The sequence below is a fragment of the Protopterus annectens genome, chromosome 7.part1 (genome assembly GCF_019279795.1).
Source record: "Protopterus annectens isolate FY-2018-M chromosome 7.part1, PAN1.0, whole genome shotgun sequence".
In the NCBI taxonomy this organism is placed as follows: domain Eukaryota; kingdom Metazoa; phylum Chordata; order Ceratodontiformes; family Protopteridae; genus Protopterus; species Protopterus annectens.
The window spans coordinates 418,811,332-418,838,605 of NC_056740.1; the positions used below are offsets into that span (position 1 = coordinate 418,811,332).

At 42.2% G+C, this 27,274-nt stretch overlaps 1 protein-coding gene across 13 annotated transcripts in view; it reads right to left on the reverse strand.

Moving 5' to 3' along the window:
- PBRM1 (polybromo 1) overlaps window positions 1-27,274 on the reverse strand; it is a 2,726,611-nt gene that overhangs the window by 2,652,303 nt on the left and 47,034 nt on the right. For 11 of the 13 annotated variants that reach the window (XM_044078877.1, XM_044078870.1, XM_044078875.1 and 8 more), the window contains exon 1: window positions 25,423-25,492. The exons of 1 other annotated variant lie outside the window; for it this stretch is intronic. The gene's annotated coding sequence lies outside the window, so the exon portion shown is untranslated. Of the gene's footprint in view, window positions 1-25,418; window positions 25,493-27,274 lie in introns of those variants that run through there. One more of the 13 variants, XM_044078864.1, reaches the window with a different exon arrangement.

Here is a 27,274-nt window from a genome sequence, read left to right on the forward strand (position 1 = left end):
TCACTTTTCTTTACAAAAAAAATCTGTGCTGCATAAACTATTTTCATCTTGGAAGCTAGTAGACTTAATAATAAGAATTGCAATGCTACCTATGCAGGCAGCAATCGTCAAGCACCTCATGTCTTTCCCCAAGAATATGCACACTCAACTGCAGGAGTCTGGGGATGCAATAACAAAAGCACACCGCTATTAAGTTCAAAGCACACAGATGAAGACCACCACCACAGAAAAAAAAAGTTAAGTGACTGCTGAACTTCAGATGCTACTAAAAGGCCTCACAATCCATAACATTTTAATTCCCCACTCTCCAAAAACAGGACAGCCATCACTATAACATGAACTCCTTTGCTCCAAATAATCCCCTCTTCAATGACACAGTCTTTTCTTCTCACAGCTATCAGTACCACAGATGGACATCATGTTTTGTCAGTTGTGCCATCACTGTTGTACAGTGATAATGCATTACATTAAGATCTGTTTGATAACAAAAAAAATATTTAAAATGATGTCAACAATGGGAGTAAAGTACCCAGCAGGTCAGACAAAAAGGGGAAGGACATCTGTTTATCACATGAGATTTTCTTCTTCTGTTGAGCCCGCAGACCTAAGTGTTCTTTCACAGGTTGTCTGACACCATATTAAATGTTTTATTAATGGGCAACAGAAGCTATAGTAAGCAGCCAGTAGGTGACAATTACCAAATTCAGGAACATATCTCAGAAGCCTAGGTCAGTGCACTTGCTGAGTATCTGTTAGATGTCATTAAACACCTGGCCTGTGTGTGGGTGGATGAGATCTTAAAGGGAAATAAAACGTCTTTCTTTCTAAACTTCAAAAACAGACTGATGCCAAAGTTACCACCAGCTAAAGCTTCATCAAGACTTGCTCAAGGTATTCTAAACAAGACTGCTATGAAGTAATTCCCCACAAAAAAAGCCATCAACGTGAATTGGTTACATGAGAAACTAATGGTGATAACATGAGAAACTAAAACTGATGACAATTATGCACAAGCAGAGAAATGATGTGGCAAAATGTTAAGGTCGTAATATAATTCAAAGAGTGTGTGTGTGTGTGTGTGTGTGTGTGTGTGTGTGTGTGTGTGTGTGTGTGTGTGTGTGTGTGTTCCATGAACAAAGGAGGCTGTTTAAACTGTGGGGAGCGTTGTTCTACAGAAAATGGCCCTTCCTTGACAAGGTTGTTTCCTCTCACAAGTGAGAAATTTTAGAGAGATGCAAGTGGTGGTACTTCACTATAAGAAGCTGTTCGGGCACCTGTCCCCCCTTTCAGCAAATACTTGTACTCTTTAATTTTCCATTTCAAGTACAATCTATGATGGCAAGTGTTGATCAGTGCATAACCCTAATAAATACATAAAAGATTAATAAGCACAGTTCACTGCCTAACTGTAGCACAGAATGGCTGTCCAACCATGAGTTTATAACTTTCTCAAGGATTGTTAAATTGCATGGATAACATGCACGGACCGCTGATCCTCACTATTTTAAGTCAGAAAAAGTATCCAAAGGTCAAGCTGCAAAACGGCACTCATGCTGCTTTGGTATCAAACACACTGCCTGTTCCAATATCACACTGCATAATACCATTTTTCTACATGAACAGATTCTTTCCTGACTGTAAAGTCACAACTCGGAATTGCATCATCATAAGCCTAGTAAATTAGTAGAAATGACAGAAGTTTGGAACAGAAAATGGCCACAAATTTTCAATAAAAAAATTTCAATAATTTTTTAATAATTTGTTTAAATTTTCATAAAAAAATAAATTTTCAGAAAGAAAGTCAGTGATGCATTACATTATAGTGGCACAAACAATGGCAAAAAACATGTCTGTCTAGTCTACCCAATTTTAAAAACTGCAATTCTGAACTACTGCCTTATTCTCTGAAGTTATACATACCTGCAAACAGGAAATCCAAATTATTTGCGAGGGGGCTGCCAACATAGCTGCACACTTAGCAGCTTAATTTCAACTCTTCCAATGTAAAAAAAGAGAGAAATAACTTATATTGTCAGTGTGAATAACATTCAGTTATTGGCTAGTAAAGTACACACTACCTGGATTCCAGCAAAGAAGAAATTTAGAGAATCTGGAAGAAAATCAACTAGAAAAAATGACAAGAAAATACGGTCTGGGAAGGAAAGCAGTTCAAACTTCAGCTTTGGTGCAAGATACAGCTTCCAGTATTTTTAAAGGAAAACATAAATCTAATGTGCTCAGAAGTGATTAAAATAAGTGAGTTGGTATACTCCTTCACTTTTTCAAATGACGGGGAAAAAACAGAAGCAGCTTTAACTAGCTATTCAAATAAACTGATAAAACTGCAAAAATCAGAGGATGAAATGAATACAATGCTGGCTGAGTATGAGACTTCAAGAGCAGTTGACTTAAAAATAAGGGAGTTAGAACACAGAATACCCGAGAGTTTCTGCTGTACCAGAGGAAACTGGAAGGAACACACACCACACAAAATAACCGGTAGTACACACTAGGATAAAGGTCATATGAAATTTAAAAATAATAATCCAGTAAACACAAACCAAACGACCAACAGTGGCAGAAACAGATTAAAGTTATTGAATAAACAGTAAAATGGAAGGAACAAACTAGAACTGTATAGACTTACAATTGCTGATGTAAATATTTTACTGTATATACCAATCTTATAATTAACATTTCTCATGAAAAAAAAATATTTTTCTGAACAGTTTTGAATTCACTTGTTAATATAAATGTACTGTGGTGGAGATTTTCTCCCTGGGCCTCTGCTGAAAATGGGCTCTGCCCAAACTTTCCCAAAATTAATTTAATTAATTAATTGGTTGATTGATTTATTTGTCTTTGTTGACTGGGAAAGCACAAATAAGAAACTGGGCTGATGTTCCAAAGCAGGATTTGTTACTTGAAAGGACATTAGCAACTGTATGCTCCCAACCTGGCTATGAAAAAACAGGTAAAACACATATTAGACCTGTACTAGTAAAAATGCAATCATACCAGCAGAAAGAGCTGTTCCTGAGAAAACTGTGACAGGATGGAAAGTATTTAAAAAGGAGACAGCAGAGAGTTTGTAGACAATGATTATTCACTGTACACTAGGCCAAAGAGAAGCAAATTTATCCCAGCCATCAAGGAATGTTGAGCGGCAGGTGGACATTCAAGCAGTTGTATACAGTCTTCTTCAAAAGTGTTTTCTTCCTGGAGAATCAAAGGCATTTTTGTTGCATATCAGACTACTAAGGAAATACGTTTATCCAACAAAAAGACAGCCAATAAACAGAAGGGACTCTGATTCATATTCTTCTTAGAATAAAGTTCATAGACACACTTTGGAACAGTGAAAAAAGTTTCACTGGCAAAGGAAAATACTTCAGAAAAAAAACACAGGAGTTAGCCAAAAAAATAAGGAAATAAACCAGCGTGGTGCTGGAAGAAGAAGATAAACAGGATGACAACCAGCAATACTGAAATTAGTGAATACATGGGAAACCATAAAGCAAATCAGCCATATTTGTGAAATATGGCTTTGCAAGAAAAAGTGGCCGAGAAAGATTAGACTTTTGTTGATTGTTAACCTTGTAGGTGGACTGTAAAGCATATACCACACTTTATGTCATTAGTATTGAGGAGGACACAAAGGGGAACAAAACTAAGTAAAACAATTTTTTGTCCTTATTTGTATTTGTATAGAACATTTCATGATATAACCTGCATGTTACATTGTATACTATACACAATTACTTTTACTGTCAGGCATATTTTAAATGTGGAGTGGTCTCTTCAGTGACTGTGGCATGTGTTAGAGATATTAAAGTGAATAAGTACTTTTTTATTCAAAAGAAACATAGGCTTTACAGTATAACATGAAAAAAAGGCAGGACAAAAGCCAGTTTAATGTCAATATGATGTGATGTGATGTGATCTTGGGCTGCTGGGGTGGGATGTAAAAGTGTACTGGCTATATTATACTTAGAATTAAAATATCTTCTCACATTTAGAAGGATGAATGACTACATTAATGCTATGGCTTAATTTATAAAAGTGTTTTTTTTTGTAAGCAAATAGGACTGAAAACTAAAACAAACTGATGAAAGCCATGAAAATCCTAATTTCTTTATATCTGCAAAGATACCAACTTTTTTTTCCATTAGCAAATGCTCAATGAGAGGCAAGAAGGCTGCAGTTAAAGGAAGCTGTACATTCTGTTCCAAGTGAAATTTGAAAAGATTCATTGCTAACTACTTTTACATGGAGACAAGTTGTTTGCAGGTGTAACCAATTAATCATGAGAATTCTGAGCAGTCCTTGCTGAGGGAAATGCAAAATGTAAAACGTACAATGGCATGCAGTTCAGTGAAAAATAAAGTTTGAAATGATGGGAAGTAAGGGAGAGACAGCAGCCTTACTACTATAATGCAGTTAATAAAAACAGTGCAAAATGTACTTTCATTTAAAGCATACTAGCTGCGTTCACATCTGACTGCAGTCTGTTCTTGTTCTAATTTCTGTTCCAATCCCAGTGTAAATGGGGAAAACAGTCTGTAGCAAGCACGTTAGCAAAGGTAAACTAAATTTTAAGTTATGTAATGCCTGTGGGTGCAGCTGTCAATTTAGAGCAATTATTTATATGGCGGGTAAACTTTTTTTGAAGATGTACATAGTTTTGTGTGCTTGTCTGACGTTTTTCACTAAAACAAAATGTGACACAGGGTCAAATGAAGATGAGAAAAGTACAGTTGTGTACACTTACCATAAATGTAGATGTTAGAGTGTATTCACTGTTGCAGTCATCACTTGTGGATTATCCCTGCTGGGTATCCCTTGGCCAGCCTGAATACCAGAGTCTAGCTTTTCCCCTGTGCCAGCTGCTGTCACCTCTGGACTGACGTCAGGTCATCAGTGGTATAAAGGAAAGCGGCTGGCACCATTACATCAGTTTTTCTTGCCCTAACTTGTAGAAGCCCCTTGAATGACAGTTAATCTCCAAAAGGATAAGATTAAGGGGAAAAGTAGGAGTGTAAATAGGACTGCAACAGTGAATACCCTCGAATATCTACATTTATGGTAGGTGTACACAACTGTACTATGTTCTTTGTGTTTCACTGTTGCAGTCATCACTTATGGGAGGATTCCCAAAGCTGAGGAAGGGGAAGATGGAAGTATGAAATTTCTAGGATTGAGCTAGCGTGCCTTGCAAGACTGCAGAGGCAAAGCCTGCCCGCGCCCTGGAGAAGAGGCAGGTGGTAGTGTTTGGTGAAGATGTAGACTGAGGTCCAAGTGGCAGCTTCCAGGACGTCCCTGGTGGGCACTCATCTAAGGAAGGCAGTGGAAGTAGAGGCTGCCCTAGTGTTCTGATATATTTAGAGAGAGCTTTCCCATGAAAGATGTAGCAGAATTGTATGCAGTGAGATAGGGTTCCCCTCTTTCCCTGGGACAAAGCCAACCAACAGTTGATCAGTCTTCCTAATGGGCTTTGTTCTGTCCAGGTAGTATCTTAACGGTCTGTGCACATCCAGTGTGTGCCGAATTCTCTCCACTTTATTCTGAGGATTAGGAAAAAAGGTGGGGAGATGTATAGCCTGGTTTAGGGTCACATTTGATACTACCTTTGGCATAAAAGAGGGCTTAGACCTGAGAGACACCCTATCTGCATGGAAGATAATGCAGGGCTCAGTTGCCATGAGTGCTTGAAGTTTTGACACCCTCCTAGCTGAAGTAATAGCCAAGAGGAAGGCAGTCTTTCAGGAAAGGTGTTTTAGGTCTGCTGATGCAGCTAGTTCGAAGAGAGGCAAAGTCAGCTTTTCCAAGACATAGTTCAGGTCCCTGGCTTGAGAGGGTACCCTTCTAGGAGGAGCCTAATGTTAGATACACCTCTGAGGAATTGCTTAATCAAAGGGTGAGAGAATGGAGGAAAAGGAGAGGCTCTTGTTAAGTAGCGCCGCTAGGTCTTTCCAAAATAAACAGAAGGACAGCTGGGAGCTGCTGTGACCTTTCGATAGACACCAGGAGTTGAATCTTTACCATTTATCTGTGTAAGATTTCCTGGTGCTGGGCCTTCTGGCTTCCTTAATAATGTCTAGGACCTGCTTGCTCAACTGTGGGTTATCCCGTCCCTAGTGGATAAGCCATGCAAAAAGTCTGAGTGTGTGCAGGTTTGGATGCAGAATCTCCCCTCTGGCTTATGTCAGGAGGTCTGCAGTTAAAAGTCAGGGGCCTGTAAGGCTCCTTGGTCAGGCTGAGCAGTACAGTAAGGGGTACCAATGTTGCCTGGGCCAATCTGGTGCTACAAGATTGGCTTTTGGTCCTTCCGGTCTTATTTTGAGCAGTACCCTTGGGAGTAAGGCCAGGGGGGACGCATAAATGAAGAGATTAGTCCACTGAAATGGGACAGCATCCACTTTCCAAGCCAGAGGGTGGAACTCCCTGGTGCAGAATCTGTGCAGCTGATTGTTGTGTTGTGAAGCAGAGAGATCCACCTTTGGTGTCCCCCAGGCCTGGGTGATTTGGAGGAATGTCCCCTTTTGGAGTTTCCACTTGTGCGGGTCTAAGCAGTTTCTGCTTAGAAGGTCTGCTAGGGTATTGTTTTCTCCTGGGATGTACTGGGCTAATCAAGTATAAGCCCATGAAGGAGGCCATCTGCCAGAGGCTCATTGCTAGCCGGCAGAGAGGGTAGGAGTGTGTGTCCCCCTGCTTGCTGATGTACCACATGACTGTGGTTTTTATGAGGACGACTTCTGGTTTTAGGTGGTCTTGGAAGGATGCGATAGCCTTGCGAACTGCCAGCATTTCCTTTAGGTTTATGTGCCAGTGAAGGTGCCTGAGGTCCCAAGAGCCTTGAGTGCACTACGTGTCTAAATGAGTGCCCCAAGCTAGGTCTGAGGAGTCTGTGGTGATATTCTGGCCTTGAGGAACGTAGGTGAAGGGAAGGGCCTTGTTCTGAGTGCATGCCTCTGCCCACCAAAGAAACTTGTTCCTTATGCATGGAATGAGGGGGAGTGTGGTCTCCATAGATTGAGAGTGTTGGCACCAAAGGTTCTTTAGGGAGCACTGGAGTTTCCTCATGTGCAACCTGGCCAGGGGAATCATCAGAATGCAACATGACATGTAATCCAGAGCTTGCAGAATTTTCCTTGCTGTGAGTTTTTTTCTGAGAGCTAGATGGGAGAAGTAATTTGACAGAAAACCTTGTTTTTTCTGATGAGAGGAAGGCTGTCTGGGAGGCTGTGTCCAGGAGTGTGGCCAAGGTGGTCATCTGCCTGGAGGGGTTTAGGTCTGATTTTTTTCCTGTTGATGGTGAACCCTGGAGGGGTTAGGATTATTTGTACAAAGAGCAGGTCCTGTAGTAACTTCTCTTTGTTGTCTGCCTAGATTAGGCAGTCATCCAGATAAGGGTAAATCTAGATGTTCTGCTGTCTGCAGAAGGCAACCACTGGGGCCATGCAATTTGTGAAGACCCTGGGAGCCATAGTTAAGCCAAAGGGTAGCACAGAGAACTGAAAGTGTTGTGAACCTGCTCTGAAGTGTAGGTATTTTCTGCAAGACTCCCTTATGGGTATATGAAGGTAGGCATCCTTTAGGTCTAGGGGGGCTAGCCACGCATTTTTTCCCAGCATTGGTAAATGTTTTAAGAGTTAGCATTTTGAATTTTGGGACCTTAAGGAAAGTGTTTAGAGTGGACAGGTCGAGGATGGGTCACCTAGTGCCTTCTTTTCTTGGCAGTAGAACAGTCTGGAGTAAAAACCTTTTCCTGCTTGCTCCTCTGGCACAGGCTCCACTGCCCCCTGAACATGGAGTATGTGCACTTGTTTTAGTACTTCTGCCCACTGATTTGGAGGTAAATTTTGGTAACCTGGAACTTGTTGGAAGGTAAATTTGTAACCCTTTGTTACACACAACGAATTTTGTTTGTAAAGTGATAGCCTTCCTCCTTACCTCTGATGGGAGGGGGAGTGGGAGTCTTTGCACATTCTTAGAGTAGGGAGTGGACTTAGAACTCCCTACTGTGGGAGTCATGGAAGGCCACTGCTTAGTTCTTCACTGGCCTTGGTTCTGTAGTCTAACTGGTCTGTCCCTGCGAGCCCTCCCTTGAACCTGTCTATTGGGGGCTGGGAAAGACCAGTGCTTAGACAAAGTTTCTGCTGAATCTGGGAGGTTGAACTTGGAGGAAGTCCTTTACTGTTTGCATAGATTTAGCTGTATCCTCCATCTTTTTGATGACCACCTCTGCTTTTGATCCAAACAAGCGGTCTTTTATCCAGGGGGACATCAAGTAGTTTTGATTTTACATGATCAGGCAGTGGCTGTTCTTTTAGCCATGCGTGCCTCCTAATGACTGAACCTGCCACAGCGGCCCTACTTGAGGCTTCTAGGGCATCAAATCCACAGTGCAGGGAGTGTTTAGCTACTTGAGAAGTACAGTGCAGAAGATCTAACTCTCTGGAAGTTAGTGTGTCATGTAAAGATTAATTTTTTTGTTTCATAAGTTCCAAGGTGTGCTGTTGATATTTTAGCATATGGAACTGGCAGTTGAGAGCTCCACTAGCTAAGGTTGTGGAGGTGTACACTTTTTTAACCACATCTGTCCAGAGCTTGAGTCCTTGTAAGAGGGAATTGGGTTTTTAGAGGAGCTAGCCTTGGCCACTGTGTAATTACCTCTGGGTCTGCTGCAAGGGTTTTAAACAAGTACTTACGTGAATCAGGCACTCTGTAGTACCAGTCAGGTTTTCTAGGAGCAGGGAGTAGGGCGTCAGGGGTGAGGCTAGATTCATTGAAAAATATCATCCACCACATCCAGAATAGGAGGGATGGCCAAGGGTCTGTGCTGAGAAAGATCTAGAAACTCTTAGTCTTTTCTTAGACTGAGGATAATCTTGGGCTTCCCAATGGAAATGCTCTCAGATCTTCGGGGGGGGGGGGGGCAGAAGGAATAGATTCTTCTGCATCAGAATCCTCAAAGGAGGGGAGAGGTTGTTGTTCCTCATCTGAATCAAGGTAGTCTGAAACTTCAGAATCCGGCTCCGTGTGAACTTCAGGGGAAGTAGCCCTCTTTCTTTTAGGAGTGGTATGGCTACCCATGATGAAAGTGAGGAAGTCCTCCGCCATTTTCAGTAACTGTGTCTGAGGCGGTGGAGGACGAGTAAGATGGTGACTAGAGACCAATTTTCTTTGGGATAGTCTTGCTTTTAGACCTTGGTAAATCCATTTGTCATTGGGATGCAGTAGTCTGAGGCGAAGATGTCGATTTTTGCCTTGAATCAGTTGTGCAAAGAACCTCCTCTGAAGCCGGTGCCTGCGTAGTCTCCAGACCCAACCGAGGGATCGGTTGATGAAGCACTCCTCGGCGGCATACACCAGACTCCAAAAGGGTCTCGGTAGAGGCTTGTGAAAGAAACGAGTTGGGCATCAGGGGCTGTGAATGCGCCTCACTGAATTCCTGAGAACTGATGACTTACTTCTGGGACAGATTGCCTGAAGGCTTAAGTTTGTGTGGTCTGTCCCTTTCTTTATCTTTTCGTTTTTTGGGAATATCCGCAGACTGCTGACCGACAGATGCCATTTCATAATGCGAGAAACTACTTCGGAAATGCTTGGCTACAAAATCAGCTCTATGGTGAATAGTCCTTGAACTGAAAAGTGCGCAGAACCGACAATGGGGGATGTCGTGGGCTGGGCCTAGACAAATAACACACAAGGTATGAAGTCTCAGTGTGGTATTTGTTTTCCACAGCAGAGACAATTATTGACTTTTTCGGACATCGGTTAGTGCAAGAAAAGGGTCCCCAATGGGGTACTTAGCTTTAATCATTTTCTGATTCAACTTCCACTCTGGCAATGACCGACTGGCACACACGCAAACTGCTTCTGCTTCAGGCTCCACGGCAAGAAAGACTGATGTAATGGTGCCGGTTGCTTTCCTTTATACCAAAGACGACCTGATGTCAGCCAGAGGCAACAGCAGCCGGCGCAGGGGGAAAGCTGGACTCTGGTATTCAGGCCGATCAAGGGCTACCCAGCAGGGATAACCTACAAGTGATGACTGCAATAGTGAAACACGAACATCAACGGTATAAAAGAGCATGCTGCCAAACAGTGTGTGTATGTAACAAAAGCTGGAAATACACATTCTAAGCAACTGACAGATACAACAGGTGGGAGCAATGGCTTTTCAACATAATGGCAACACTGTCTACATTATTCAGTAATGTAAATGGCCTTACAGTTATAGACAAAAAGGAAAAAGTACTGAATTATAGTAAGAAATGCAGAGTGAAAATAGCAATGCTGCAGGACACACATTTGAAAAGAAATGAACGTGAATTTGACAAAGAAAGGATTTCAGTACATATATTCCCCAACGGGGTACTTAGCCCAACTTGGTTTCGGTCTGAAACTCAGAATACGAAAATTTCAGAACGCCGAACGGCACTTGCAATGCTGCTTCTGCATCGGACCATGCGGCAAAAAAGACTGAGGATAGGACGTCGGTCATGCGCTTTTATACCCTGACGCTCTGATGTCAGATCTGAGCGCCATGACCGACGTCAGCCTAATACTTTGGTATTCGGGCTGACCGAGGACAGCGGACTACCCATATGTAAGGACTGCAGCAATGTGAGATGAAGAACATCTGCTTTTATGGAGACTAATCAGCTTTCAGCAGGGAGCATCACTTACACAGTGGATATAAGTGTACACACCCCCGTTAAAATGCCAGGTTTTTGTGATATAAAAAAATGAGACCACAATAAATCATTTCAAAACTTTTCCCACCTTTAATATGACATATAATCTGTACAACTCAATTGAAAAACAAACAAATCTGTTAAGGGGAAAAATATAAAAAATAAAAAACATACAATACGCTGGTTGCATAAAAGTGTGCACACCCTTAAACTAATACTTTGTTGAAGCACCTTTTGATTTAATTACAACATTCAGTCTACTTGGGTAGGAGTCTTATCAGCATGGCACATCTTGACTCTGGCAATATTTGCCCACTCTTCCTTGCAAAAACACTCCAAATCTGTCAGATTATGAGACCATTTCTTGTGCACATCCTTCAAGTCACCCCACAGACTTTCTATCGGATTTAGGTCTGGGCTCTGGCTGGGCCATTTCAAAACTTTAATTTTCTTCTGGTGAAGCCATTCTTTTGTTGATACAGACGTATGCTTGGGGTCATTATCATGTTGAAAGGTGAAATTCCTCTACATCTTCAGCTTTCTAGCAGACACCTGAAGGTTTTGGGCCAAAAGTGATTGGTATTTGGAACTGTTCATAATTCCCTCCACCTTGACTAAAGCCCTAGTTCTAGCTGAAGAAAAGCAAAGCATGATACTGCCACCACCATGCTTCACCATGGGGGATGGTTTTCTTTTGGTGATGCAAACTGTTGTTTTTGTGCCAAACGTACCTTTTGGAATTGTGCACAAAAAGTTCAACCTTGGTCTCAGACCATAACACATTTTCTCACATGCTTTTGGGAGACGATATATTGTTTTGTAAATTTTAGATGGGCCCGGATGTTTTACTGTGTAAGAAAAGGCTTCCTTCTTGCAACCCTGCCCCACAGTCCAGACATATGAAGAATAAGGGAGATTGTTGTCACATGTAGTACACAACCAGTACTTGCCAGAAATCCCTGCAGCTCCTTCAGTGTTGCTGTAGGTCTCTTGGCAGCCTCCCTGACCAGTTTAGTCTAGTCTTTTCATCAGTTTTGGAGAGACGTCCAGTTCTTTGTAACATCACTGCTATCCCATATTTTCTCCACTTTTTGATGACTGTTAATTGTGTTCCATGGTATAGCCAATGCTGTGGAAATTTCTTATACCCTTCGCCTGACTGGTACCTTTCAACGACGAGATCCCTTTGATGCTTTTTTAAGCTGCGAACCATGGCTTTTGCTGTAGCAGGCAACTGAGTAAATGTCAGGAAAGTCCTACTATGACAGTTTAACTTTATTTGGGGTTAATCAGAGTCTCTTTAATTGATGGCAGATGTGTACCCAAGAAGACTGAATGCTGTAATTAAATCAAAAGGTGCTTCCACAAAGTATTAGTTTAGGGGTGTGCACACTTATGCAACCAGTGTACTGTATGTTTTTTTTTTATTTTTTATATCCCCCCCCCCCCCCAACAGATTTGTTTGCTTTTCAATTGAATTGTACAGGTTATAGGTCACATTAAAGGTGAGAAAAGTTTTGAAATTATTTATTGTGGTCTAATTGTTTACATCACAAATACCTGGCATTTTAACAGGGGTGTCTACACTTTTTAAATCCACTGTAGGTGGGGACTGAAACTAGATCTGCAACAGTGAGGTTGAATCAGGGGGACTTTGAAGGGAAAATATAACAAGAGAGTAGCGTTCTGAAAAACAAAATGGAAATATTTGGTATGGAAGACGTGAACTCAGTAGTACAAACTGCCAGAATTTACATATTATTCCCCACAGTATAATTTCTACCTAGTCTAGCCCAGTTACTGTATTTCACAGGAACATGTGCACTTGATTGAATAACTATTTTATATCATGTACCAATATAAAATAAGATGAAAACACAGTGTAATGAAGTAAAACAGACACTGGCACTTCCCCACTGACCTGATAAAAAGAGAATAATTTACAGAATGGGTAGCGGAAATAATTGGAGTTACTACGGATGATAAAAATATCTTAAGTTATAGCTAGTGAATGGAATAAATTAAAAGTAGAGTTTAAAAATAGGGTAGAGATAAGAGGAACAGAGTTAAGAAATTGTAGGCATTACTAAAGAGGGGTTGACCAAGGTTAAGGTATTGCGCAATAAGGGGAACCTCACAGAACAAAGAGGAGGTAGAAATGCAGAGTAGGAAGAGAAAATAAGGGAGTATCTGGATAGTATACATGAGTTTAGAGAGAATGCTGATGAACAACTATTTTTTGATAACTCCACAGCAAAAAATGTTTTACCACAATGACCTGGGCAACAGAAAGTAAAAAGGGTTATTACCAAATTTCTAGGTGGCAAAATCCTGGAACCAAACCCCTCCTTGAAATAAGAGAGACACACAAGACTATTAGCTTGAAGGCATCACCTACTAATGAACTAGTTGTAGTCTTGTACTACACCAGGCTAAGCTCCCAGGACTTAGCCACTCTCCTCCCTCAAACTACACCATATTAGCACAATCCTTTATTCTAACCTACACACAAATAGTCTTTTTCTATTATAATATGACTGCAGCATACTGACCGACCTCCGTTTTTTTTTTTTTTTTTAAACTCTACCTCACTCCATCCACCCTACATTCACGCTAGCACCCCAACAATCTCTTCCCCTACAAAAATATTACTCCCCAAAATCTCTCCCTTCAGCAGAAAACACCATCCTGTATTATACAAATAAAATACTTTCTGACCAATACAACTCTACTACAACCAGCCTCCAATGTTGCAATAACTTAAATGTATATGAATGCCTTATTTCTGTTCTTCTACAGATGCTCTAAACTGTTTCACCAACTTGAATGGAAGTGTAAAAATCACAGCAGGCTAGAAAGAGTGGGGAGAGAGACTGGAAAAGTAATTTACAAGACAACAATGAGAGGACATATGAATGGCTTTCAAGTATGTAACAAAATCCAGAAGGTTTAGGATCTTTGCTTGGAAGTGTTTGCATAGATATTTTTACATGGTCTATATTAGTACATTGAATATTTAACAGTTTGAATAACTAAAGGTCGACCTTTAGTGATCTAACTGTTAAAACATTGCATGTTCTAAATAAATAAATAAATAAAACAAAACTAAACAGTGTAGGCAGGGGGGCAAGCCCCCCTGCACCCCCCACTACTTAAATATACCAACTCAGAGATCGCACTTCAGTGCGGAAACAGAAATTTTCCGTTTCCTACACTGTAGTGCGATCTTGGAGTTGGTATATTTAAGTAGTGGGGGTGTGCAGGGGGGGCTTGCCCCCCTGCTTACAGCAATTAGTTTTAATTTCTGTCATTTCTTTATTACTCATTCGATCTTACTGAACTTCGATGATATGGTGTCTACTATATCGTATTCGAAGTTCAGTAACTTTGAGTTTGTAATATAGACCCATTTTTACACCCCAAGCAGACTTCGTTACTCCTCAGGTAGACAGCAAAATGAGATGTGATGGGGAGAAAAGAGGTAAGTGTGAAAAAGAAGTTATGTACCTCTACCATAACGTTCCATGTTAGTTGTCTCCTCTCGCCTTCTTTCTTGCTGGTGTGGTTCGGAGCTGATCCTCGGCTCCGACTCGGCCATCTTCTAAAGCTCGAGAGCTACACACTGGCTCGAGGCCTCCCCATATCCCATGATGCCTGGCGCTAGAAACCCAGATCTCATTTGGTGAGACTAAAAACAGACAAAATAATGAAGGAATCCTACCCTATTATACATAAGCCCAACTATACAGAAAACTAGGTAGAGTGGGATAGCCAGAGAAGACTCAGCCAGTGTAAATCCATAGAGAAACTCTTCTCGGTCTAGTAGGATAGGGGGATGGAGGGTGGGACGCGAGAAAGAAGGCGAGAGGAGACAACTAACATAGAACGTTATGGTAGGTACATAACTTCATGTTAAGTTGTCTATCTAGCCTTCATTCTTGCTGGTTGGGACAGCGTCCCTAGCACCTAATATCCTGGGTGGCTCAGTGGAACAGACTCTTCAGAACAGTGGAACCAAAATCAGCTATGCTCCTGGAAACCACATCCAACTTATAATGCGAGATGAAAGTATGAGGATTTGCCCATGTGGCCGCTGCACAAATAGATTCCATGGGCAACCTAGCTTGAAAAGCAACAGAAGTGGCTAATGCTCTGGTGGAGTGGCCTTTAGGTTTAACAGGCAATTCTTTCTTCCTCAGCTGATAGATAAAGGTTATGATAGAAGTCAGCCACCTAGATAAAGTTCCTTTTGATACTGGCAGGCCTTGTTTGCCCTCTACATAAGAGAGGAAAAGCTGATCCGATTTTCTGAAGTCCTTAGTCCTATGCAAATAAAAGCGCAGTTGCCTGTGAACATCTAACTGATGTAACTTATATTCTCCCCTGTTGGAATGGTTGGGAAAAAATACAGGAAGGTCAATGGACTGGTTCAAGTTATTCTCAGAAGAGACCTTAGGAAGGAAGGAAGAAAGGATTAGTCCTAAGAGCAACCCTGTCTTTGTGGAACACTAGGTACGGGGGATGGATACAAAAAGAGGAAACTCTTCTCGCTGAAGTAATTGCTACCAGAAAAAGTGTTTTCCAAGATAAAAACTTCAAAGAACAGGAAGCTGCAGGTTCGAAAGGGGGACAAAATTAGAGAGGTTAGAATCAAATTCAGATCCCCCGGGGGTGAAGGATCTCTAAATGGGGGCCTGAGCAGAGTAGTTCCTCTGAGGAAGGCCTTACAAAGCTTATGTGACATTTTACTACTTTCTGAAAGTGTGAAAATTTGAAATTGCGGCTAACTGCACTCTAATTGTAGCGGAAGCGGACCCAGTATGAAAGAGGTCCGCAAGAAATTCCAGGATGTGGTGAACAGGGGCTGAAAAGGGGTCTATATTCTTAGCCTCTGCCCTGGAAGATAAACGTTTCCACTTACTAGCGTAAGTTTTTCTAGTGGAAGACTTGTGCGATGATAAAATGATTTCACGCAGGCCAGTACGGAGCAAGGAGGATCATTCTGCAACCCAATACAGTAGCTTTGGGAGATATCAGGAAGCCTGGCTAGGGTTAGAAGTGGAGCAACCAAGCCGTGAGCTTGAGAGATTGTAGGGAATGATGCAGCCTGCCCGACTGATGGATCAGGAGTTCTGGAGCTGGGTCCAGAGTCCAAGACTGCTCGATAAGATGATGAAGGAACGGAAACCATATTTGTCGAGGCCAGTACGGAGCAAGGAGGATCATTCTGCAACCCAATACAGTAGCTTTCTGCATCAGCTTGGGAATTAGAGGAAAAGGAGGGAATGCGTACAGAAGTCCCGGAGACCAATGGTGGACTAGAGCGTCTCTGGAGGAATGCTCTGGATGTGGTAGGAGAGAGAAGCTGTTGCTGCACTTGCTGTTGAAGAGGGTGGCAAAGAGGTTGCAGCAAGGTTGCCCCCATTTGCGGAAGATTTTGTCCGCTACTACTTGATTCATTGACCACTCGTGAGGCATGAGAATAGCTCTGCTCAGCCTGTCTGCTAGGACGTTGGATTTCACAGTGATATGCATTGCAGTCAGAAACCGTTGGGAAGAGATCGCCCACTGCCAGAGTCTGAGTGCTTCTCGACATAGGGGGTAGGACCTGGTTCCGCCCTGCTTGTTGACGTACCACACGACTGACATATTGTCTGTTTGAATTGCAATTGTCCTGGTAGGAAGAGAGTCCTGAAGAGCTTGCAACACTAAAAGCACGGCCCTCATCTCCAAGACGTTTATGCGCAGATGGTACTCTTGAGGTTGCCAGGTACCCTGGACTGTTCTGCCCTGATAATGCCCTCCCCCCCCAACCCGATCAGGGAGGCATCCGTGGTCACCGTAGCAACTGGAGGGGGAAGTACAAATGGTCTGCCCAGGGGCACTGATGAGACCATCCACCACGCAAGGTGCTTTTTGCAGGTCTCTGTGATGATAATCATGCGAGACATGGGAAGCTGCTGGAAGGACCAATGGGTGAAAAGAAGCCATTGCAGGATCCTCATGTGAAAACGTGCCAGAGGGACGAGTGCGATTGCTGCTGCCATGAGACCCAGGGTTTGGAGGACGAACCTGGCTTGAATTCTGTTGCATTGTAACAAGACCTGGACATGCCACCGAATGACACCCTGTCTGGTGGAAGGCTGGCTGACCTGTCTTTTGTATTCAAGTTTGCGCCTATAAAGATGACAGGCGACAAAGCAGATTTTTCGAAATTTATAGTGATACCTAGTCTGGAGCATGTCTGGATAGTGTAGTCTCTGGCTTGCAGAAGGTGATGCCTGGTGGTAGCAGTGAGGAGCCAGTTGTCTAGATAGGGAAACACCTGGAATCTTTGCCGTCTCTGGTGAGCGGCAACTACTGCCATACATTTGGTGAACACCCTGGAGGCTGTGGTGAGACCAAAGGGCAGAGCTCTGAACTGATAATGGCTGGCTCCCAGCCAGAAGCGCAGGAATCTTCTGGAGCGCCTGTTCATTTTGATGTGGTAGTACGCATCCTGAAGATCTATGGAGCACATCCAATTGTCCTGACCCAGGAAGGGTAAAATGGACTGTAGCGTGACCATCCGAAACTTCGTTCTTTGTACAGACCTGTTTAGTCTGCTGAGATCCAAAATGGGTCTCCAGTTCCCTGTCTTTTTTTGGTACCAAAAAAAACCTTGAGTAAATTCCGGATCCTTGCTGGTCTGCTGGGACTTGCTGGATGGCCCTTTTTCTTAGCAGTTTTGAAACTTCCTTAACTGCTTGATCCCTTAGATTGGGTGGAACATCTGGAAGGGACTTGTTCGACAATAAAGGAGTGTGAACAAAAGGAATTCTGTAGCCTCCGGATATAACGGACTGTACCCATTTGTCTTTGGTTATGTCTTGCCAGGCTCTTGGGTACAGAGATAATCTTCCCCCGACTGCCTCCAGAGATGAGCAGCCGGGCAACCCTTCAGGGATGCTGGAAGGGCTGGTCAGAGAAAGATTCTCTGCTGACCTGGTTTTGCGGACCCCCTCTGCCACGAGGACGGAGTCTGTTATTGTTCCCTCCTCTGCCCCTGGAGGGAAACTCACCACGTGTGTCCGGCAAGGCTCCCTGGGATTTCTGGAACCACATCTTTCCACTCTTCTGACCCTTGGGATATGGTCTGGAAGGAGTGGAAAAACGGACTCCTATGGCAGAGAGAGTCTTGCCTTCCTGCTCACACCTGGTAAGGGTATCCTTCACCTGTGATCCAAAGAGAGAGGAACCATCAAAAGAGGGATTGGTGAAAGACGCTCTGAAAGGTTCCGCAAAGTTACATAGCCGCATCTAAGTGTGCCTCCTTAGGGCCACGCCTGTGCCTGCGGCTCTACTCGCCCCATCGGCTGTATATGAAATGAGCCTCATGGAGGAGTTTACCACTGAATTAAGAGTCGCCAGCTGGAAGGCTGCCTTAGTCTTGGCCCCCCCAGCTGATGGATCTTGGAGGGTATCTCCAAGCTCTTTCAGTAGATCCCTCTGAAGACGGGTAAAGTGGCACAGGTAATTCAGGGACCGCATAGAAAAGGTTACTGAAGAGAACATCCGCTTCCCATATCTGTCCATCATCCTGGACTCCTTGTTAGGGGGATGGACAGAAAGAAGGAGTTGGCTGAAACTTCTTTGTGGCCGCCGCTACCACCATGGCATCAGCGGGGACACCTTTGGTCAAGAACTGTTTGTCCTGCGATGCAGTAATGAATTTGGCAGGTCTTCTAGGGGTCGGTTCCACTGTGCCTGGAGCCGTCCACGCCTTCCAAGCCACCACAGACATCAGTAGGTCGAAAGGCGGAGACACCCAGGAGGTGGAAGGTCGGGATCCAAACGCGTCCAGGAATACTGACTCATCCTAGGAAGGGCTTAGGGCAGTCCAGTTCCCCCTCTGCCTAAGCATCTCAAGGATGTCTGAGAAGGAGACATCTTCAAAGGGGGATCTTCGGGACCCTTCCGACTCCTCTAACTCCCTGACAGACTCAGGGGAGTCAACATGCTTCCTCTTGCATTTCCTCTTGCGAGGTGGCAACTCTGAATGGTCAGGGCAGGCTTCAGAACAGGAGGATACACCCAAAGGGGTGTCCTGGAGCGCTGGATCCCCACGCTTGGGGTCTGGAAGAGGGGCAGAGGCTGACGCAGACACCCTAGGGGGAGGAGCCAATAGGGTCAATCGTGGGACTGACTCTGGGGCCAGTACACTCATCACCACGAAGGTGTCCCTACTAGGACGCAGAGATGGCTCTGGTTCTGAAGAAACCAGAACCCTTCCCTGCACCGAGGGGGATGGCTCCGAGGCAGATGTGGGAGCAGAGCTCACCTGAGCCGAAGCACCGAGGGGGAGAACGGGGTCGGACAAGGGTCCGATGCCACTCACCCCCTCGGAGCCGACGAGGGAGTCTCTGTGCCCAGATCCCTCCAGGGATGGTACCATGGAAGGGCTCGGAGCAGACGACGGAACCGAAGGAGAAGGTATCGGAGCCGACGGTTCCACGACTCGAACCCCAACGAACTCCGGCTCGAGCTCATAAAATGAGTCGGAGGAGGAATATCTACAGCTGTGGACGGAGCAGACGCCTGATGAGGGGGGCTGGACAACATTTTGGCTAGGGCCTGCGATTTTAACAACCTACTTGACCACTCTTTCCAAGTCATGGTCCGAAAGTCTTGAGGACCGAGAAGCGTGAGATAAGCGTGACTACGCTCCGACTGGAATAGAGGCTACTTCGGAGCTGAACTTATCGACTCCAGAGAAAGAGACCTGGACCTTTTTTGACTCTCCGACGGCTCCGAAGAACATGTCGGAGCCGACTGGGAGGGAGGAACATTGGTTCCAGCCGGAGCCGAGATGGATGGTATGGCTTCACCCAACGACGGCTCCGAACTGGGAGCTGAAAGTTTAGGTGGCCTAGAAGATTTCACGGGCTGAGCCTTCGCTGGTGAATCTTTGGGTTTAAGCAGACCCCGCAAGATCAGTTTGTTTTTGCGCTCCTGCAGGACTCGGACTGAATGCATGGCAAATCGAGCAAGAGTCCTGCAGGTTCACGGTGCCCAGACAATAAACACAAGAAGTGTGACCATCTGTCAGAGACATCTTCTGACAGCATGAGTCACACTTCTTGAATCCGGATGGCTTAGGATCCTTGGACATCTTGAAAGAAGAAAAACCAAGGAAAAAAAACACACACACACACACACACACACACACACCAAAGAGGTAACTAACCACAATAAAAATACACTACAGTTACCAGAACCAACTACACTATAACAATAATTAACTATAGCTAACAGTAATAAAGGAATTCTTTCTTTTTTTTTTTTTTTTTAACGGGAGATGGGGAGAAAAAAGGTTATCCTCTAACTTAACCGGAAACCTTTTAGAGGTAAGGTTATCCTCCAACTTAAACGGAAAAACTTAAGAGGAAAGAGAAAAGGTGGAGGGGGAACTCTCTAAATAAAAACGAGTTTCTGAGGGGAAAAGACAAGGAATCAGACACGAACACAACTGTAATACCAAAGATATATCTAAACGAGAATTTCTATGCTAAAACTAACTAGTTTTATGACAGGAAAGTCACAATATAAAAGTTTTATACGACCTGAGCCAGTAGAGCAACCTCGCAGCAGAAGCGGCAAACGAGATCTGGGTTTCTAGCACCAGGCATCATGGGATATGGGGAGGCCTCGAGCCAGTATGTAGCTCTCCAGCTTTAGAAGACGGCCGAGTCGGAGCCAAGGATTGGCTCCGAACCCAACCAGCAAGAATGAACGCGAGATAGACAACTTAACATCATATGTTTTGGGAGTGAGGTGAGTTGGCAGACTTAAAAAATTCCCTACACAGTACACGGTCAGAAATAATGGGTTAGCAAACAGCTGTTAAGCAAGGAAATAATTACTCTGAGTTTGGATACAAGATCTGAATTACCTGGAAACTGTAATGCTTAATCAAATTTAACTCTGTTAGCTGCCAAAAACTAATTACTAGAAAATGGAAATAAAAGTGTAAACAAACGGAATGTGAAGTGTTGATTATAAAACAGATAAATATCTGGAAGAATGAGGTTTAGAAAATGGAAGGAGCAAATTACAATGAAATAAATGGAAACTGTGGGAACAATAAATGCAATGCAACATTCAAGAGGAGCAGGAGTGAGGTTTAAGGGAAGGCAGAAATTCAGCAATTTATGTACTTCTGGACTGATAGCAGTTACAAAGAAAAGATATGTGATGCAGAGTGTAAATGTAAAAATGTTAATATCTTTATTTTCTGTTAATATAGGTTTGCTTACATCTCAAGTGATAATTTCATAAAGGTGTTTAAAAATATTCTTCTGGGGTCACCTTCAAAAAGCACACTTGAATGAGGTGAGCTGTTCCACCACTACTGTATAGATTATCAAACCACAGAAAATGTAATAAAGGTCACTGCTGATATTAAATGGCAAGACCTACTGACTTCTCTGGCAACCATTATAACCATACATTTTGAAGCTACATGTAAAACAATACATGGAGCACAGGCTGCCAAGTAAGATTACAATGAATCACAATGGAAAACCACCAGGTCATGACCAAAAAAAGGTTAAGAGACCAGTCCCTTATCTGGTATCTGGTCAAGTCAAAGTAAACTTTACTGTCACTCAGATCAACAAATACAATGCATCAGTGGAAGAAATGTTGTCGCTTCAGGCTCATGTGCATTGAAAAACAGTTTTCACAAGAGGCTGCAGGAAGGACATAACAGAAGAAATTCTAGACCATACAAATATTAACACACATAGACAACTACAAATATTCACACACATAGACAACTTACCCACCACCATTTTTAAGATAGGACAGCAGCATAGCATAATTCATAGTTCCCGTACTTGTGCAAGTAATAATTTAGTTCAAACTGCATAACTTAAACAGAATAATTTAATTCTACGAGTAAAGACAATCATATTGCACTTATGGTGTTCTCATGAACTGAAGGGGTGCTGACACTGTTAGGTTAGTTGTTCAACAGTCTGATCGCTTGTGGAAAGAAACTACTACTCAGTCCTGAGGGGGTGCTGACACTGTTAGGTCAGTTGTTCAACAGTCTGATCGCTTGTGGAAAGAAACTACTACTCAGTCTTGATGTTCTACACCAGATGGTTCTGTATAGTTTTTCCCTGAAGATAGGAGGTGGAGCAGTACATGTGCAGGATGACACTTGTCCCTTACTAGTTTCACAACCCTGCCATACCATCTGCAAGAAAAAAGGTCCTGTAAGGACTGGGGTTTGAGATCCTGTGATTTTCCTGGACTGATTTACAACCTTCACTAGTGCCTTGCAATCTGTGTACGAGCAGTTTCCATACCAGACTGTGATGTTTTTAGTCAGTATGCTTTCGATCCTGGCCCTGTACAAGGTTATGAGGAAGTGGGAGGGGAGGACTGCTCTGTGTAGTGTTCGGAGGAAATGAAGATGTTGTTTGGCTCTGTTTACAAGGCTGGAGGTGTCTGTTGCCCAGCTTAGGTTCTGAGATACGCACCCATAGGAATTTGGTGCTTTTTACCCTTTCCACTGCCATACCACTGATGGTGATGGGTGCATGGGACCATTGCTTCCTCATGAAGTCAACAATGATTTGTTTTGTCAACATTTAGTACTAGGTGGTTCTCTGTGCACCATCTGGTGAGTTTGTTCACTTCCTCTCTGTATGCCCCCTCATCATTTCCGATGAGGCCGATCACTGTGGTATCATCGGCAAACCTGATGATGTGGAGAGTAAACAAATTAAATAAAACCATATTCATGGCATGTATAATAAAGTAGGCATAATATGATATCACAAGTGCAAGAGGAGCTACAACTTTCAGTGTGTAGCAAGTACTGCATTAAACCTAATTTTTACTTCCTTAATTTGTCTGGTATGACTTAAGGTTTCAGACATAATGCAGATGGCTTATGAAAACAGCAAATGATCTCTCTCTTTGGAGGATAAGAAGGTTGCTAAGAGTAGGTCACTTATTGCGCAGAAGGTTAAATTCTGGTTCCGTTTAAATTTGGTTAATGGCCTTATAAAGCCAATGCACTGTACATGTTCAGGCTTTATCAGAGAGTCTTCTAACCTCATTTTGCAGTGCATAAAACACATCCGTCCCCCTAATCCCACCATCCTTCACTGACACTCTTATCGGTTTAAGTTAAAGTATTTTGGGTTTATAATATCATGACAGGAATGGATCCCATTCCCAAGTCAGGGTATGATTAGAGTTAATGAAATTAGTATTATCTTGGTCCTTGACGTTACCCAAAAGTGCTCTTTTCGATATTTGCAATGTGCCCAGAAGTGCCCCCTTCTGTCATTCATTCAGAGTTATACGTGCATTGGTAGAATATCTAAGCATCACTAATTTCTTTTTTTTTTCTTTAAAAAAGTTTGTTGCTCCTATTACTGCTGGAACTGCCAGGATATTTTTCTTCCACGTTGCTTTCTTTTCTGTTTGCAAATATTGGTATTTTATTACTTGTGTTTGTCTGTACATAAAAGACACTGTAATAATTTCAGTAATCAATGTTACTTTTTTCTTTTTCCACGGAGTACTATTTCTTTTTCCACGGAGTACTATATCGGGTTTTCTTGCATCTAGTTTTTCCAACTCTTGGTAATGCGTGATCACACGGGATATAAACATCATTCTCTATAATGCTTTGTGGTTCAGGTTTCCAATGCTTCTTAGCTGCTTCTGAATAGTTTTGTTTGCACAATCCATAATGCAACAGTCATGCCACATTACTGTTCCCTTCAGTATACAGGCCCTCTGCCAGGATCACACCAAGCAACAAGATGTGCGACTTGAATTAAAGTTTGTTTGTTTTTTTCTCCACAGAACCCACATTTGTCCATTTCCTCAATATAGAAGAGTATGTGATCTAAGGCACTGGCAGTCCTGCACATACCAACAGACGTCTTCCATTAGGCCCCATAACCTCTTACTCAGATGCAACCTGCAAAGTGTTGGCAGCTACTCACAAAGGTTTAAGAGGTTCTCATGCTAGAATGTATATTCTTGAGAATACAGCTTTGAAACGAGCAAAAATACAAAACTAAGGAAACTACCACAATGGTATTGCTATGGCGACACACTGAATTCTTCTTCCCTTGTGGGGAGGCCAAAACCATGCAATGATATTAGTATCCACTCCCATCTTCCTACCCCCTCCATTACTTTAAACCATAGGATAGGATTTCAAGACTACATGAGGAAGTTGAGTTGTTACTTACACACACACACTTACTTTGAGACAGTTGTTCTTGGACAATCCATGTTCGTCCAGTAAACTGAGGTTCTTCTCAGTCACTATTCAAACAAAGTAATGGAGACTAAGGCTGCCTGCAAAAATTCAAACATCAGAGACAAATTTGCTTTTTAAAGGTATCCTGATTTCTCAAGTAGTAATCAATGCATGGGGAAAATCTCTTTACCCCAGGTGTAGCAACTAGAGTGGATTATAAGAAGTGACAGAGTGAAGTGTAGATGGAGAGGAAGTGGTTTCCACACAGACAGAAACAACTTCAAAGGACATTTTGAATGTGGTTTCACAATTTTCTTACTTGTTTTGGTTAAAAAAAAAAAAACTAATTTTATTATTCGATAGCACTTAATGTAGGAACATTACTTCAAACTACACTCCATCCACACTCAAGATGAAGGGGAAATATTCTAGAACAACTGGACTTTAAAAGTGAAAAACCTGTGACAATAATTCCTTTGCTTTAAGAAAGTGCTTGTTAAACTACATGTATCAAGAAACAAAGAATCATGCTGGAGCATTTCTAAAGTCTCATACCTACAGTACGTCTCAACTCTACATGTGCGCAATACATTAAGTTACAATGACTGAACTGAGGAATCCTATTAACAACAAATGAAAGTTGAGAAAACCTAAGGGCAATCAAATCCCTAAAAATGAAATACAGCCATACACAGTTCTATACTATAATGACTACAGGAGGAACACCACAATTCTTTTTTTACTGCTCACTATATAAAAAACTGAAATGAATATAACAAATGTGAATGTATTTTTAATTTAACAATGCTTTACACAGCAACACTGTGTATTTCAGCATGTGAAATTATTTAAGAACTTGATAACACTCAAGTTTACGCCCTTCCACAATAAAGAGAGAGAGACGCATATAGTTAGTCCTCTCCACTGAGGAAAAGGGGGACAGAAGTCACCACTCTTGGGTTAGTCATCTCCACCCAAGTAACAAATCATTTTTATTCAGAATTTACGTAACTTTTGTAGATACCATATTCAACTTTAAAACTGCAGCTACAACAAATGGCACAGGGATAACTCTGAAATGAGAACATTCCTGAAGAGGGAGGGGGAAAGGATCTATGAAATAATGTACTGAAATCATTAAAGAAAAAAAATCATTCAATCACAAAATTTTTTAACTTATATGCATGAATTAAAAAAAAAATACAAAAATAAAAAAGTTTACTATAAGGGTTGAATACTATTTAACACAAACTAAAAATCTCTTCATGTTTTTCCTATTAAAATAAGATTTTCCTAAAACCATATTCCAAGGCCAACTTAACTGAACATCTACATAAACACTACATTCAGCCTAGTAAATTGTACCACATTCTACTAGCAAATTATGCAAAACTTTGTCCATTTATTCAAATATATTTTAATAATAATGAAGTCCTTACTTACAGCCAGAAGAGAAGGAATGAGGCATTCTATCCACATGCAGATCTCCCCAGGGATGACAGACTCACTACAAAAAATAAAAAAAATGCCTGTAGTGTTGAAAAATGTAAATCATGAAGCGAGCGCGTGCACACACACACACACACACACACACACACACACACACACACACACACACACACACACACACACACACACACACAGCTTAAGCAGGTTATAATTTTAGCCAGGACTAACTGCTTGAATCAGATTACGAGTGCCATTAAGGAAACTAGAAAGCTTCAGGACAAACTTTCTAAATCATAGTCATGATCACTTTCTCAAATATTCAGTGACATTTTGCACACTATCACAAAACAGAATTCTGAAATCGTAACAGATAAGTCCAGATGCTTTCCCGATATAAAGGTAGGAATACAGAGGAAGTTATATCAGTTTTAGTATCTTAGCAGGTAGACCCTTGCCTTTAACACAGCAAAGATTAAAAGGTCATAGGGCTTGCACCCAAACCAAGTACTGGGATTCATGGGTTTCTATTGGCACCATCGAGATGCACAGGGAGAAGGGGGTGTAACACTCCTGAGGTGCTGTCCTTGAACAGCATCTTAAACCAGCTTCAATCTGGTTGTAGCTCATGTGGATGTTAACGATCTCATGGCACCTGCTAAAAAAACAGGTTCTCTCTTTATGAAAGGAAAGTCCAACAAAAACTGAAGGAACTGGATAAATCATTAAAAGACGAACTGCAATGAAAAAAGAAAAAACACAAAAGGAAATGTACTACTAACAACAAACACTACTATAAAAATAAAAAAAAGCAAAGCATTAACTACAAAGTAAGGGTTCCAACAGTTTCTCCTCCACCAGGAAAGCATTTATCCATCCCCCTTAAAACCACAAGGTCAAATCTTTGGTCATTCCTCAACCAATTGCTCTCATCCCCACCTTGGGGATTACTGAGCTATAGACCACTTCACAAAGCTCTTAATCCCCCAAAAGTTTAAAAACATTTCAGTAAAGTAGCTTCCGTACTTCTGGAAATTAAAAACACAGACAGCCATGCTTTTATTATTCTAGTTATTTTTACTGGGCAATCGGCTTGTTACCTAATCCTTTTTTACCCATGGCTTAGAATCACTGCATGCAGGTACAGGAGCACATTGCTCTTAACACCGCAATACAGCAAGCAATCAAACAAGGAGGCAAAGTGACAGCATGGATTGACTCCCCAAATCAAACTCCCTGTCAAAATAGTCAATTTTCAGTGCACTGCACTCCATATATTTATCTTTATTACGGTGCTTGCTACATAGCAAAAAAAGTATCCATTATTGCCCTCAGCAGACTTGCCATGCTGCTCTTACAAGCAGTTATATGCATATGTTAATATGGACAAAGTGGACACCATCTCTAACCCTCTACTTATCTTCCCCTATAAATATTTACTCTTCATGCTTAAAACTGGCAACAATGAGTGGATAATATGACAAAATGGACAGCCCTGCAGATTTCCTGTCTCATCCTATTCACCCACTTATCACAAATTACTCAACTTATGTTACACATTACAATACCAAGCTGAAGCTTACACAAAACAAATAGTCATGACAAATTATCCAAGCTTCAATAATATGTACAACTGCAACACTTTCCTGTCCTGTACAGATACTATCTAACCCATCAGAGAAAAATGCAGACTTCTCCTATCCTTTCCCACATCTCCTCTACACAAATTTCCTCTGACTTTTTATGTCAGATAAAGCAGTCTAATCTTACGTGTAAAACTATGGCTAAACACTTTATCTGCATTAATCAGGATTACTTGAACAGAGTTATCTATCAAGACTTTCATCTA